The sequence below is a fragment of the Lepidochelys kempii genome, chromosome 2 (assembly GCF_965140265.1).
Source record: "Lepidochelys kempii isolate rLepKem1 chromosome 2, rLepKem1.hap2, whole genome shotgun sequence".
Classification (NCBI taxonomy): Eukaryota; Metazoa; Chordata; order Testudines; family Cheloniidae; genus Lepidochelys; species Lepidochelys kempii.
In genome coordinates, this window is record NC_133257.1 from 124333030 (window position 1) to 124345280 (window position 12251).

A 12251-nucleotide genomic window follows, 5' to 3' on the forward strand; every position below is an offset into this window, starting at 1 on the left:
GGCCCTGCAGAGGCTCCTTTATGGTGCAGGTAGTCTGGCATGGAGCATACTGGCGCACGCCTTCCTGCGCCGCTTCTGAGGGCTCCGATATGACCGGCAGCTCCTTTATCTCCATCCGAGAGGTCTTCCGTGACCTCTCTGGGCTGCCGGTCTTCTACCAGGACCTCCTCCGGACCTGGAAACTGTTCACAGCGAGCAGGTCCATGGCGGCCTCCATGGGGGAAGATCTCCTCGCGGAGCCCCTGCTACACAACACCCAGCTCCGTGTGCAGGTGGCGGAGTCCCCCTCGGTGCACCAGAGGTTGGTCCTGGCAGAAGTTACCAGAGTTGGAGACCTCCTGGACTACGACTGGGGAAACTGGCTGGATCCCCTGACGCTCGCTCAGCGCATGGGGCTCTCCAGACCTCATACTCCCTTGCGCGTACTTCAGGAGGTGAGGCCCGCTTTGCCGCCCGCTGTTCGGGTCTACCTCGACCGGGTCCTAAGGGAGGGCATGCTCCGCCCACCCTCCACCCCAGGCCCTCTGGACCTGTTCATCGGCCCCTGCCCTGTGGGCCCAACCGACCCCCCCCCCGCCCCTTCACCGTGAGCCAGCTACATGAGCTGCAGCCAGTCCGTTTCCAGACCACGCCAAGGAAACATCTATACATGCTCGTGTTCCACACCCTTCACGTCCTCACCCTCGTGTCCCACCCTGACACAAAGTGGCGGGACCTCCTGCCACCTCTAGAGGATGAGGAGGACCGGTGGGCCGGCCTATATTCCACCTTGGTCCCGAGGCCCGCCGGGGATATCAGTTGGCGGCTCCTTCACGGGGCCGTGAGCACGGGCATGTACTTGGCGCAGTTCACCCCAATCCCAGACACCTGCCCCTTTTGTACAGCCAGTCTGCCAATCAGACAGATATCAGCCCTTCAAAAAAAAAAAGAGAAAAAACCTCAGGTATGTCTGTTTTATAACTGAAGAGCACAGCAGTTTCTAGGACCTTGCTTATTGCAATGACAAACATTCAAGCTAGTTGAAAATGAATCCTATTCAGGAGCCAGCAATAGTGCTTTATTATTTTTCCTCTGGTTCTAAAAGGTTACTAGATCATAACCACTCATTAGACTCCATAGAAGTTAGGAGTAGAAAATAGATTTTTTTTTTTTGCCTTCTTCCAAAACTATCCAAGGCATGTTGTCTTTAAACTCCTTAGTAATTCAGAATGTAGCTTGTGAATGTAGCTGCAAAGTTAAGAGGAATAAAGCAAAATATTTTCCACTTCAGACATCTTTGGGAATGTGGAGATTACCTTTTTCCCAATTCTCTGTGTGACATCTCATTCCTCTTGGCTGCACTTGGCCAAAACTTGGCAGCATTTGTAGTAACCCAGCTGAAATGGGAGCCAGGGTGGCCCTAAAAACTCAGGTGGTTCAAGCTACACTTTGCTCTAATAGAATGTGTTGCATAGTGGAACTTTCCACATTAGAACCATCTGTCTTTCAAGGACCAATAGGCTGAAAACAATTTTTTTGCATCATAAAACAAGGAAATACTTTTCCCCACTCTGTTTCCACGTTTACTTACCCATAATATTGTCAGGTAGATGGCTTTTATCATTATGCATAGCTTCATGAATAACACTTTAGTGCTGCAGCCTGCCTAATAAGGAATCCGTGCAAGACGTTATCTTGCTAATATATATGGACCAGAAATATGCTTTTGTACTGGTGTAAGAATATGTTTTATTTCTGAGTCCCTCTCTACCTCAGGAAGCTGGGTTGCATGATGGATGAGATAGTACGGAAGCATAAAATGATGAGGCAAATCATTTTTTTCATATAAAGTTAAATCTTTAGCAAGTTCTAATTAACAGCAGTTTTTCCTCCCCTTGAACATATATAGCTTGTATTCATGAAGATGAATTTGAATTTCCACAGCAGTGGGGAAGCTGTATTGCTTCACCTGCTGTCTGACCAGAGGGGATAATAATACTGATTTTGAGGCAATGCAGTTACTCAACTGTGGTCCACGGAGAATAGCAAATAGAGGCCTTGTTTACATCAGGGAGCCTTGTCTAAATTTAGCACCAGGCACCAAAAAGCTAAACGTCTCATTGTACTAGCATACTTTCCATTATATTAGTGGTGCCAATGCCCATACTGTAAAGCCCAAAGGCATTGGGGCCAGAACTTTGACTTCTTGCATGTCTCTAGATGTCCAGCAGAAAGACCAAACTTGCAAATCTCCATGGTACCAAATCAGTGGAGTTGCCAGATAAAAAAAGACTCATTAGAAAGACACAGCCCTAGCACACTGAGTAGTGTCACTCCATTCTGGTAGAAGGGGTCCGACTTCTTTTTTTCCCACAAGTCAAAGACAATCTCTGCATAAGTGGACAAGAGCAATGCATACATAGTTGCATTAAACTGCAGGCTGTAGATAGGAAGATGCATTTATTTTTGAGCCTTAAAGAACAAATGTAATGGGATGATACTTTATTATAGGTATACAATCATAGAATATCAGGGTTGGAAGGGACCTCAGGAGGTCATCTAGTCCAACCCCCTACTCAAAGCAGGATCAACTAAATCATCCCAGCCAGGGCTTTCTCAAGCCAGGCCTTAAAAACAGGTAACCCATTCCAGTGCTTCACTACCCTCCTAGTGAAAAAGTTTTTCCTTATATCCAACCTAACCCTCCCCCACTGCAACTTGAGACCATTACTCCTTGTTCTGTCATCTGCTACCATTGAGAACAGTCTAGATCCATCCTCTTAGCTGCTTTCAACTACCTGAATGGAGGTAACAATCAAATCCCCCCTCATTCTTCTCTTCTGCAGATTTAATAATCCCAGTTCCCTCAGCCTCTCCTCATAAATCATGTGATCCAGCCCCCTAATCATTTTTGTTGCCCTCTACTAGACTCTTTCTAATTTTTCCACAACCTTCTTGCAGTGTGGGGCCCAAAACTGGGCACAGTACTCCAGATGAGTCCCCTCTATTTGGCACTGGTGAGGCATGATCACGTCCCTCCATCTACTGGCAATGCTCCTACTGATACAGCCCAAAATGCCATTAGCCTTCTTGGCAACAATGGCACAATGTTGACTCATATCCAGCTTCTCATCCACTGGAACCCCTAGGTCCATTTCTGCAGAACTGCTGCCTAGCCACTCGGTCCCTAGTCTGTAGCAGTGCATGGGATTATTCCATCCTAAATGCAGGATTCTGCACTTGTCCTTGCTGAACCTCATCAGATTTCTTTTGGCCCAATCCTCCAATTTGTCTAGGTCCCTCTGTATCCTATCCCTACCCTCCAGCGTATCTATCACTCCTCCCAGTTTAGTGTCATCTGCAAATTTGCTGAAGGTGCAATCCACGCTATCCTCCAGATCATTAATGAAGATATTGAACAAAACCAGCCCCAGGACTGACCCTTGAGGCAGTCCGCTTGATACCGGCTGCCAACTAGACATGGAGCCATTGATCACTACCCGTTGAGCCCAACGATCTAGTCAGCTTTCTATCCACCTTATAGTCCATTCATCCAGCCCATACTTCTTTAACTTGCTGGCAAGAATACTGTGGGAGACTGTAAGTCAAGGAATAACACATCCACTGCTTTCTCCTCATCCACAGAGCCAGTTATCTCATCACAGAAGGCAATTAGGTTAGTCAGGCACAACTTGCCCTTGGTGAATCCATGCTGACTGTTTCTGATCACTTTCCTCTCCTCAAAGTGCTTCAAAATGGATTTCTTGAGGACCTGCTCCATGATTTTTCCAGGGACTGAGGTGAGGCTGACAGGCCTGTAGTTTCCAGATCCTCCTTCTTCCCTTTTTTAAAGATGGGCACTACATTAGCCTTTTTCCAGTCATCCGGGACTTTCCCCGATCACCATGAGTTTTCAAAGATAATGGCTTTGCAATCACATGAGCCAACTCCTTTAGCACCCTTGGATGCAGTGCATCCGGCCCCATGGACTTGTGGTCATCCAGCTTTTCGAAATATTCCTGAACCACTTCTTTCTCCACAGAGGGCTGATCACCTCCTCCCCATACTGTGCTGCCCAGTGCAGTAGTCTGGGAGCTGACCTTGTTTATGAAGACAGAGGCAAAAAAAGCATTGAGTACATTAGCTTTTTCCACATCCTCTGTCACTAGGTTGCCTCCCCCATTCAGAAGGGGCCCACACTTTCCCTGACCTTCTTGTTGTTGCCAACATACCTGTAGAAACCCTTCTTGTTACCCTTAACATTCCTTGCTAGCTGCAACTCCGATTGCGATTTGGCCTTCCTGATTTCACTCCTGCATGCCTGAGCAATATTTTTATATTCCTCCCTGGTCATTTGTCCAAGCTTCCACTTCTTGTAAACTTCTTTTTTGTGTTTAAGATCAGCAAGGATTTCACTGTTAAGCCAAGCTGGTCGCCTGCCATATGTACTATTCTTTCTACACATCGGCATGGTTTGTTCTGCAGCCTCAATAAGGATTCTTTAAAATACAGCCAGCTCTCCTGGACTCCTTTCCCCCCCATGTTATTCTCCCAGGGGATCCTTCCTATCAGTTCCCTGAGGGAGTCAGTCTGCTATTCTGAAGTCCAGGGTCCATATTCTGCTGCTCTCCTTTCTTCCTTTTGTCAGGATCCTGAACTCGACCATCTCATGGTCATTGCCTCCGAGGTTCCCATCCACTTTTGCTTCCGCTACTAATTCTTCCCTGTTTGTGAGCAGCAGGTCAAGAAGAGCTCTGCCCCTAGCTGGTTCCTCCAGCACTTGCACCAGGAAATTGTCCCCTACACATTCCAAAAACTTCCTGGATTGTCTATGCACTGTTGTATGGCTCTCCCAGCAGATATCGGTGTGATTAAAGTCCCCCAGGAGAACCAGGGCCTGTGATCTAGTACTTTCTGTTAGTTGCCTGAAGAAAGCCTCGTCCACCTCATCCCCCTGGTCTGGTGGTCTATAGCAGACTCCCACCACGACATCACCCTTGTTGCTCACACTTCTAAACTTAATCTAGAGACTCTGTTTTTTCTGCAGTTTCATACCGGAGCTCTGAGCAGTCATACTGCTCTCTTACATACATACTCTCCCCCTCCCCCCTTTCTGCCCTGACTGTCCTTCCTGAACAGTTTATATCCATCCATGACAGTACTTCAGTCATGTGAGTTATCCCACCAAGTCTCTGTTAGTCCAATCACATCATAATTCCTTGTCTGTTCCAGGACTTCCAGTTCTCCCTGCTTGTTTCCAAGGCTTCTTGCATTTGTGTATAGGCACTTAAGATAACTCGCTGATTGTCCTGCTTTCTCAGTATGAGGCATGAGTCCTCCCCTCTTGCGCTCTCCTGCTTGTGCTTCCTACTGGGATCCCACTTACCTCAGGGCTTTGGTAATAGACTAGCCATGTTTGCCTCTGGCACTCTGCCTTGTTCAATGGATTCTGGTGACTCTGGGGTGCAGCTGCCTCATTACCAATGCAGAGGAAGTGGGAGTATGCCTCTGGCAGAGGGAACTAGGGTTTGGGAAAGACAGGTCCTGAAAGAAGAAATCATAGGAGCAGCCAACACTAAAGAGAAGTCTTTAGGCTTGTGTTTCATATAGTTATTCCAAAAGTGCCTTTCTATCAGTAACTTAGTCCCCAAGAAAGGTATCTTTTGGAATGTCTGGGTGTTTTTCTTTAGAGTGGGATAAGGACTCCACCCATTTACAGCAACATGTGTTTATATCTCCATGTTCCCGACTCTAAGCATTCAAAAAGAATGAGTCAGGCCTCAAAAAATCATGAAACTGACTTAAAAATTTATTTTGGATTATTTTTGTCTTTGGGTTTCTGAGCCTTCAGGGTGCTTTTAAGGAAGCACATTTTCAAGCTTTTCTCCACAACCATGGGGGCTAGAAACTTTTGTTTAGAAAGAAAGAATGGAAAGAAGAGGAAAAAAAAGAAAAAGCTGAGATTCTCCCACAATCACTTGATTCTGGGAACTGGGGCTTTAAGAAACACCACTTACTATGAGACTAGCACTAAAATTGTGAGAGTTGGCAACACTGAATTATCCATAGGCTCTAACATTAAAAAACAGGGAGAGTAGCTAAGGAATCTGTTCTTATTTTTCTACTTTATTTTTTGCATGTACCTTTGTGGACCTCCTCTAAAAGGATAGGTTTTTTTTTTTCAACATATAGTAGCAGCTACAACTCTTGGAGGATTTTTGCCAAAAGGACAGATTTAAAGATAGGAAGTTGGGTAAACTAAATATGCAGTGTTGACACTGACTGAGGATTGGAATTTACCATTCAGTAGGGGTATCTGCCTTATCCACTAGCAGATATGCCTCTCATGAGTGATGTTTACCTCACAGTTATCTCATGATAAATTTCAATATGTTCAGTACTGTTACAGTACATATACTATATAGCAAAAACACACTCAGAATACCCTTTGCCTAGTAGTATATAGACATGTTTTTACATTGTTAGTGAACAGAGCAAACCACCTACCAGTGGCTAACAAAACTGCATATGTCTGATGCAATATTCTGGAATAACACTCTGAGAGGTGTGTACCTCGTTACCAGAAAACCATTGACAAACTGGGGGAGGTTCAAAAAATTCCCCCAAATGATCAGGGACTGGAGGAATTGACCTAAGAAGAAAGAGTAAAAGAGTTAAATATGTACAATACAACATAGCAAATATGTACAAAGTGATAAGGTAAATATATATGACTAAGCAATGGATAAGATGGGCCATAAATCTACAAATGTTGGAAGGCTCTATTCGCAAATGAGGCAGTGGACTTATTAATCATAGTAAAGAGAGTATAATTCAGAGTAATGTCCAGCCAAAAACGTAACATGTGGCAGGATACTTTCAAGAAGTATTAATAATGATCAGGACTCTTAATTCTTTCCTTCACATTTGCTACACACTGTGGAAAAGGTTGGGGCTTAAAGTAATCTCTAAACTGTGCAACATGACTTACAAGTTAAAGTATTAAGAAAAGGGATAAAGTTTTTTTTAAAAAAGGAAAATTTAAGATGAAGATGTCTTAGGTTATGGAATCATTTCTGAAGTGGTGGCCATCCTAGCGATTATTGAGAGGAACTCTGAATTCTGCTCTCGGACCACTTGGAGAGAGAGGTGATCTTGAAAGGTTAAAAGATCAGAGACAGTACAGTTCTAATCTTTTATTTTGTACACCTACTGTGTTATGTTCACAGCACACACAGAGAGAATTTAGATAAAAACAAAGTCATCTAGAGGGAAGGTTGCAATTTATTTTCTTAGACTTCAGAATGACAACACACAAACCTGCCCAAAACAAAGAGACACAATCAGGTTGCTCCCTGAAGCTGAGAGGCACAATTCACCCACCTTGTTCTAGGCTCTCTCTTTTTGGGCTGACTCTTCCCTACAGCAACCTGCAAGCAGAACTCGGAATCCCTCCTGCCAATGTCTACATTGAGCTGGGAAATGTACTTCCCAGATCATGAAGACATTAGACTCTGGATGAGCTAGGACCTAAAAATAGCAGTTGGCCTGTGCTGGCACATGTGGTGATTGGGCTAGCCACCCAAACACGTAGCCAGGGAGTCAGGCAGGATTGTACTCAAGGTGGCTAGCCCAAGCAGCTGCCTGTGCCTGCTGTGGACCCACTAGTATTTGTAGGGGCTAGCTCAAGCACAGCTAGCCTAGGTACATCTGTGAGAACTGGGAATCACACCTCTCAGTTCAAATGTAGACATACCCTTAAAATGATAGCTTGCGATACCCAAACAGTACTCGATTCACCATATAGTGCAACACAAAAATCTCAGACTCTTCTTGACAGATGACCCTCCAATCCCACCAGAACAACTCCAGCAAAAGACTTTGCAAAGCAAAAGGTTGTTTAATTTGTAAATTGCACTACACAGTTTTGAGATTACCTTAAACTCCAGCCTTTGCCACACATTGCAACGACAGGGAATGAAAGGAGCTGAAAGTCCTTATCTTCTGAAAGTATTCTGTTTCCTGTTAAATTTTCAGCCAAACAGGGACCTTTGCTGAAGTCCATGCAGATTATTTTGGAAGGACGTTGTCTGAAGGCTTTGTTTATTTGGAAATATAAAGGCAAGTTTCACATCTGCTAATTTGGAAGTGTTATTAATGTTTCTAGCAAATAATTATCAGATATAATCTCATTTGGTTAAATAAAATCCAGCAACAAGGAAAAAAAACTTGCTGATTGCAAATTGTTAACATACTGAGGCTAGTGTGAGACGATTGTGTATCAAAGCTCTCAAAAATACTTTCCATAGGGACAGTTTATCATCATTATTCATGCTAAATAGTATCTTTTCTGCAAACACGCCCACTGAATTCAGTGGGACTACTCAATATGAGTAAGATACTACAGAAATGTGAGCATGGGGTCAGAATCTGCCTCCTTGTAGTTATAGGAATAAGGGCACATACAAATGGTTATTTTGAATACTGTGATATTATCAGGAAATTAGGTGTGAAATCCTGGTGTCATTGACATTTGTAGGAGTTTTGCTATTGACTTCAATGGAACCAGAATTTCACCCAATAAGGAAAATGGTATATGTCATTTTTGCTATATATATATTTTAATAAAGCTTGTTTCCCCCTAAATAGTCACTGATAATTGTTTAAAAATGTATAATTTGATCCTTTCCCAAGTGTGTGTTTTGTTTTGTTTTACAGGAGGATGAGTGTTAGAGTGTTAATTTCAAAACCTAGCACAGTAAGGTCCTGGTCAGTGATTGTTCTGGCTCCAGGTGCTATGGTACTGCAAAAACAAAGCAAAACAAACAAACAAACAAAAAACCCTGTAGCTCAGAATGCAAAGTTGGGGAGGGAGGTAGAGTGTGGATAGCCATCCTGGTCAGGTGGCTAGTGATTATTCACCCACAAATTTCTTGCAGGCTGATCCAATTTCCACTGAAGTTAATGGAAAACCTCCCACTGACTTCAACAGAAGATAGATCAGGTCCATATTGTCTATCCTCTGATAACATTGATAAGCTCAATGATTCTCCAGTAAAATTACCTGGCTCTTGAATTTTCATCCAGTGTTACCAACTGACCTCCACTATAATGTGCCAATGTAACTCCTAGAAGCAAAGGGCCTAAGAGCAAAATGCAACCCTGATGTAAGTAGGTTCAACACTTCTGAAGCCAATGGAGTTGCATTCGCTTCTGCCAGGGCTGAATTTGGTCCTAAGACGCTGGGATCAAAGTCAAAGCAAATGTCCAATATGAATGTTTTATAGTCCAGCTGTGCAAGATTGATATTAAGGTTTCTGAAAAGCTTGCTAAGGCCATTCATAAACTGGACTGGAAATGTAATTTGCTTTATTATAGCCTGAATTTTTTCCTACTATTTTCTTTTTAAAATCTGTGAATCTTTGGAACTGTAAAAAAAAAAAAATCCCTCAGTTCGAACATCATACAGGAAATCCCGGACTGAAAGATTTGAGCTTGTTGGAGTTCATTAATGCCATTATTGTAACGACAAAGAATCCCCATTTCCCACGGAATTATCCGAGTGAATCATGTCTGTGAGTGATAAAAATCCAAGATGGTGAAATAGCCATCCATGTCCCTGTGAAGTGACACAAGTCTGTTGGTCCCATAGTGTGAGTGGTTCCATTTCTGTCACCAGATGGCAATGATAATGGGCTACTCTGGGAAATAAACACTTATTTCCTCATTTTCTGACGTGCTGAGCACTCATAGGCTCTCATTGTCTTCAAATGGAGCTTTTGATTATCAGCACCTCTGCAAATCAAGCTTCTATTGTATATTACATTTTGTAAGGGAGGAAAAGCATTTTCACTGACTGGCTCACACTACTCCATCACCTGTAAAGAAAGCAAACATGGTCTGTGGGAGAAAGCTGTGTTGTTCAGTCAAATAATTAAGTAGCCATGTCTCCGAGGGGTTTTCTTTTTAAAGTCTGATGTTGAGTCCTTTATCTTTGCTCAGGAGAACAGAAAGTATATCTTTAAATATGATATCGATGTGGCCTGACCCAGATGAAAGCTGCTTAAGTCAGTTTTCCTCAATCCTGTTACTGCATATTAACTGTGAACAGGATTATCCTCCAGTCTTCCAGTCAAGCTGTTCAGAGAAAGCAATAAATAAATGAATGAATGAATGAAAAAGAGAGAAAAGCTTCTCCTTTTGTCTGCCTGCAATGGGACCAGTAGGACAAAGATTTGTCCTGACCTCCCTTCCTGTGCCATTAAGAATAACACCCACTGCTGTTGTATGTTGCAGAGCAATTGGTTAAAATTCAAAGCAACACATTTCTGCCATTTCTCTGTGTGTTTGTGTCTGTGTGTGAGAGAGAGAACTTAATGCTGTTGAAAAGTACTGGATCAATAGCCCTAGAAAGTGAAGTCCTCTTTTCCACACAGTACACCTAGCACAGAGAGTATCAGGGAAACTTGTAACACTGCCCAGCCATTGTGCCTCAAACTTGAGCTGGAGGGATCGTTCCTGGGTCAGGAGATGGGTAAGATTATAGTTCAGTCTCCATTGCCCTTGGCCTGTCTCCTGAGACAGAAAACAGTGGTGTGAATTAGTGCCAGTTGTGGTTGTGGCTTTTTGCATTAGTGATAATAGTATTATTAATGATAATAGTATGACTCTATGTCTTATCACTACTGCCCTGTGTTGGGATGGTGAGAGCTGTACTTAGAGTTCAAGCAGACATGGTGCCTTCTTGAGGCACATTGGCTCTATAGCTTCTGCTGGCTAAGAAGTACAGGGAAGTGTAGTTGTTTTGCCATCTCTTAAATAGGGGCAGTCAATGTGGTAAAGAAAAGGCTATAGCCTCATCTTGTCTGCAACTTCCTGCAGGGTGCCTAGTGGTTCTAGCCCTTGCACAGATATCTAAAAGGGATGCTATTCAGCCAGCCCCCTAAATGAATGACAAACTTGGGGAGCTTTTTATGCTAGTACCCACCCACCCTTGCATATGTAACCCTTCTGCCCGTCAGAGTTGGCAGCAACAAGGGCCGGGTTCAATATCTAGGGGATCTATTCCAATAACACAATGCAAACCGGCTCGAGCCCCCACCCAGTGACCTGGGACAAATATATACCACCCCCTCTGGGCTCCTCCAAGAGGCAATACTTCCCCTCTTGCAAGCACCTAGTCTGAGTGTAGCAAAAAGCCTTTTAATAACAGAGAGAAACATTGTGGCATTATGTTGGGGAAACACCACCAACAGAATTCATAACACAACCCATGAGCAAAAAACCCACCCCAAGCAAATTGAGGCATGCCCTTTTCCCTTTGGTTCTTGAGTCCAGCAACCCCAAATCACCCAAAGTCCCAAAAGTCCAATGACCCAAAAGTCTGTCCCTGGTCAGGGCAGCCCCAGAGTTCAAAAGTTTATCTGCAGAGCTTTACCTCCCAACCTGGGTGGAGATGGGGGCGGGGGTAAAAGGCACCTTACATGATCTGAAGCTGACCGCTCCATAGGCCTTCACTGCGCTCCACTCCACCAGCTGCCCCACGAACTGCTTTGCTCAGCTCCACTCCGCTCTGCAGCCCACAAGCAGCGTCCGCCGTCCCACAAACTGCTCCACTAGCCAGTCCACGAACTGCTCCGCGTCCCACCAGCAGCTCCCGCCATCCTATGAACTGCTCCACCAGCTTGTCCACAAGGCACTCCAGCCGTCCCGCAAACTTCTCCACAATGTATCTTCAGGCTCCCCCACTACTTAACACAACGCTCAGCGATTTCAGCTCTTAGTCAGTTCAGCTTTTTGGTGAATTCAGCTTGTAGTAGGGGAGCCTCAGTGCTGGTGCACCATTAGCCCAAAGTGAGCTCAGCAGCCTGTAACTATACTCCTAATGAAATCAAAATTAGCTCTGATATTCCACAGTGGAGAGAGGAGGAAGTGCAATTAGTATGTAAGGCCCTCACCAAGGGGCCCATGCCACCAAGTATTAATACTTGTCCCCAACCTCTCTCAATTCACAGAGTTTTGGAACCCATGACCCTTTCCTAGCGAGGGCTACTTAGCTGATGGTGAGTCCCTCCATCATAACAAAAGGCCAAGTACAGTTCCAAGCACAGTTCCCATAATCAGGGTAATAACAATTTATTCTTCCTGCCCCAATAACAGAGACACTGGGGATCCCACAGCAGCCAAAGTGACCATTTGGGCAGCTATGGCCTCATTCTAGGCGGGGTGGGTGTGCCTATGCAAATGAGCTCGGCCCCAAAGTTCTTTTCCAC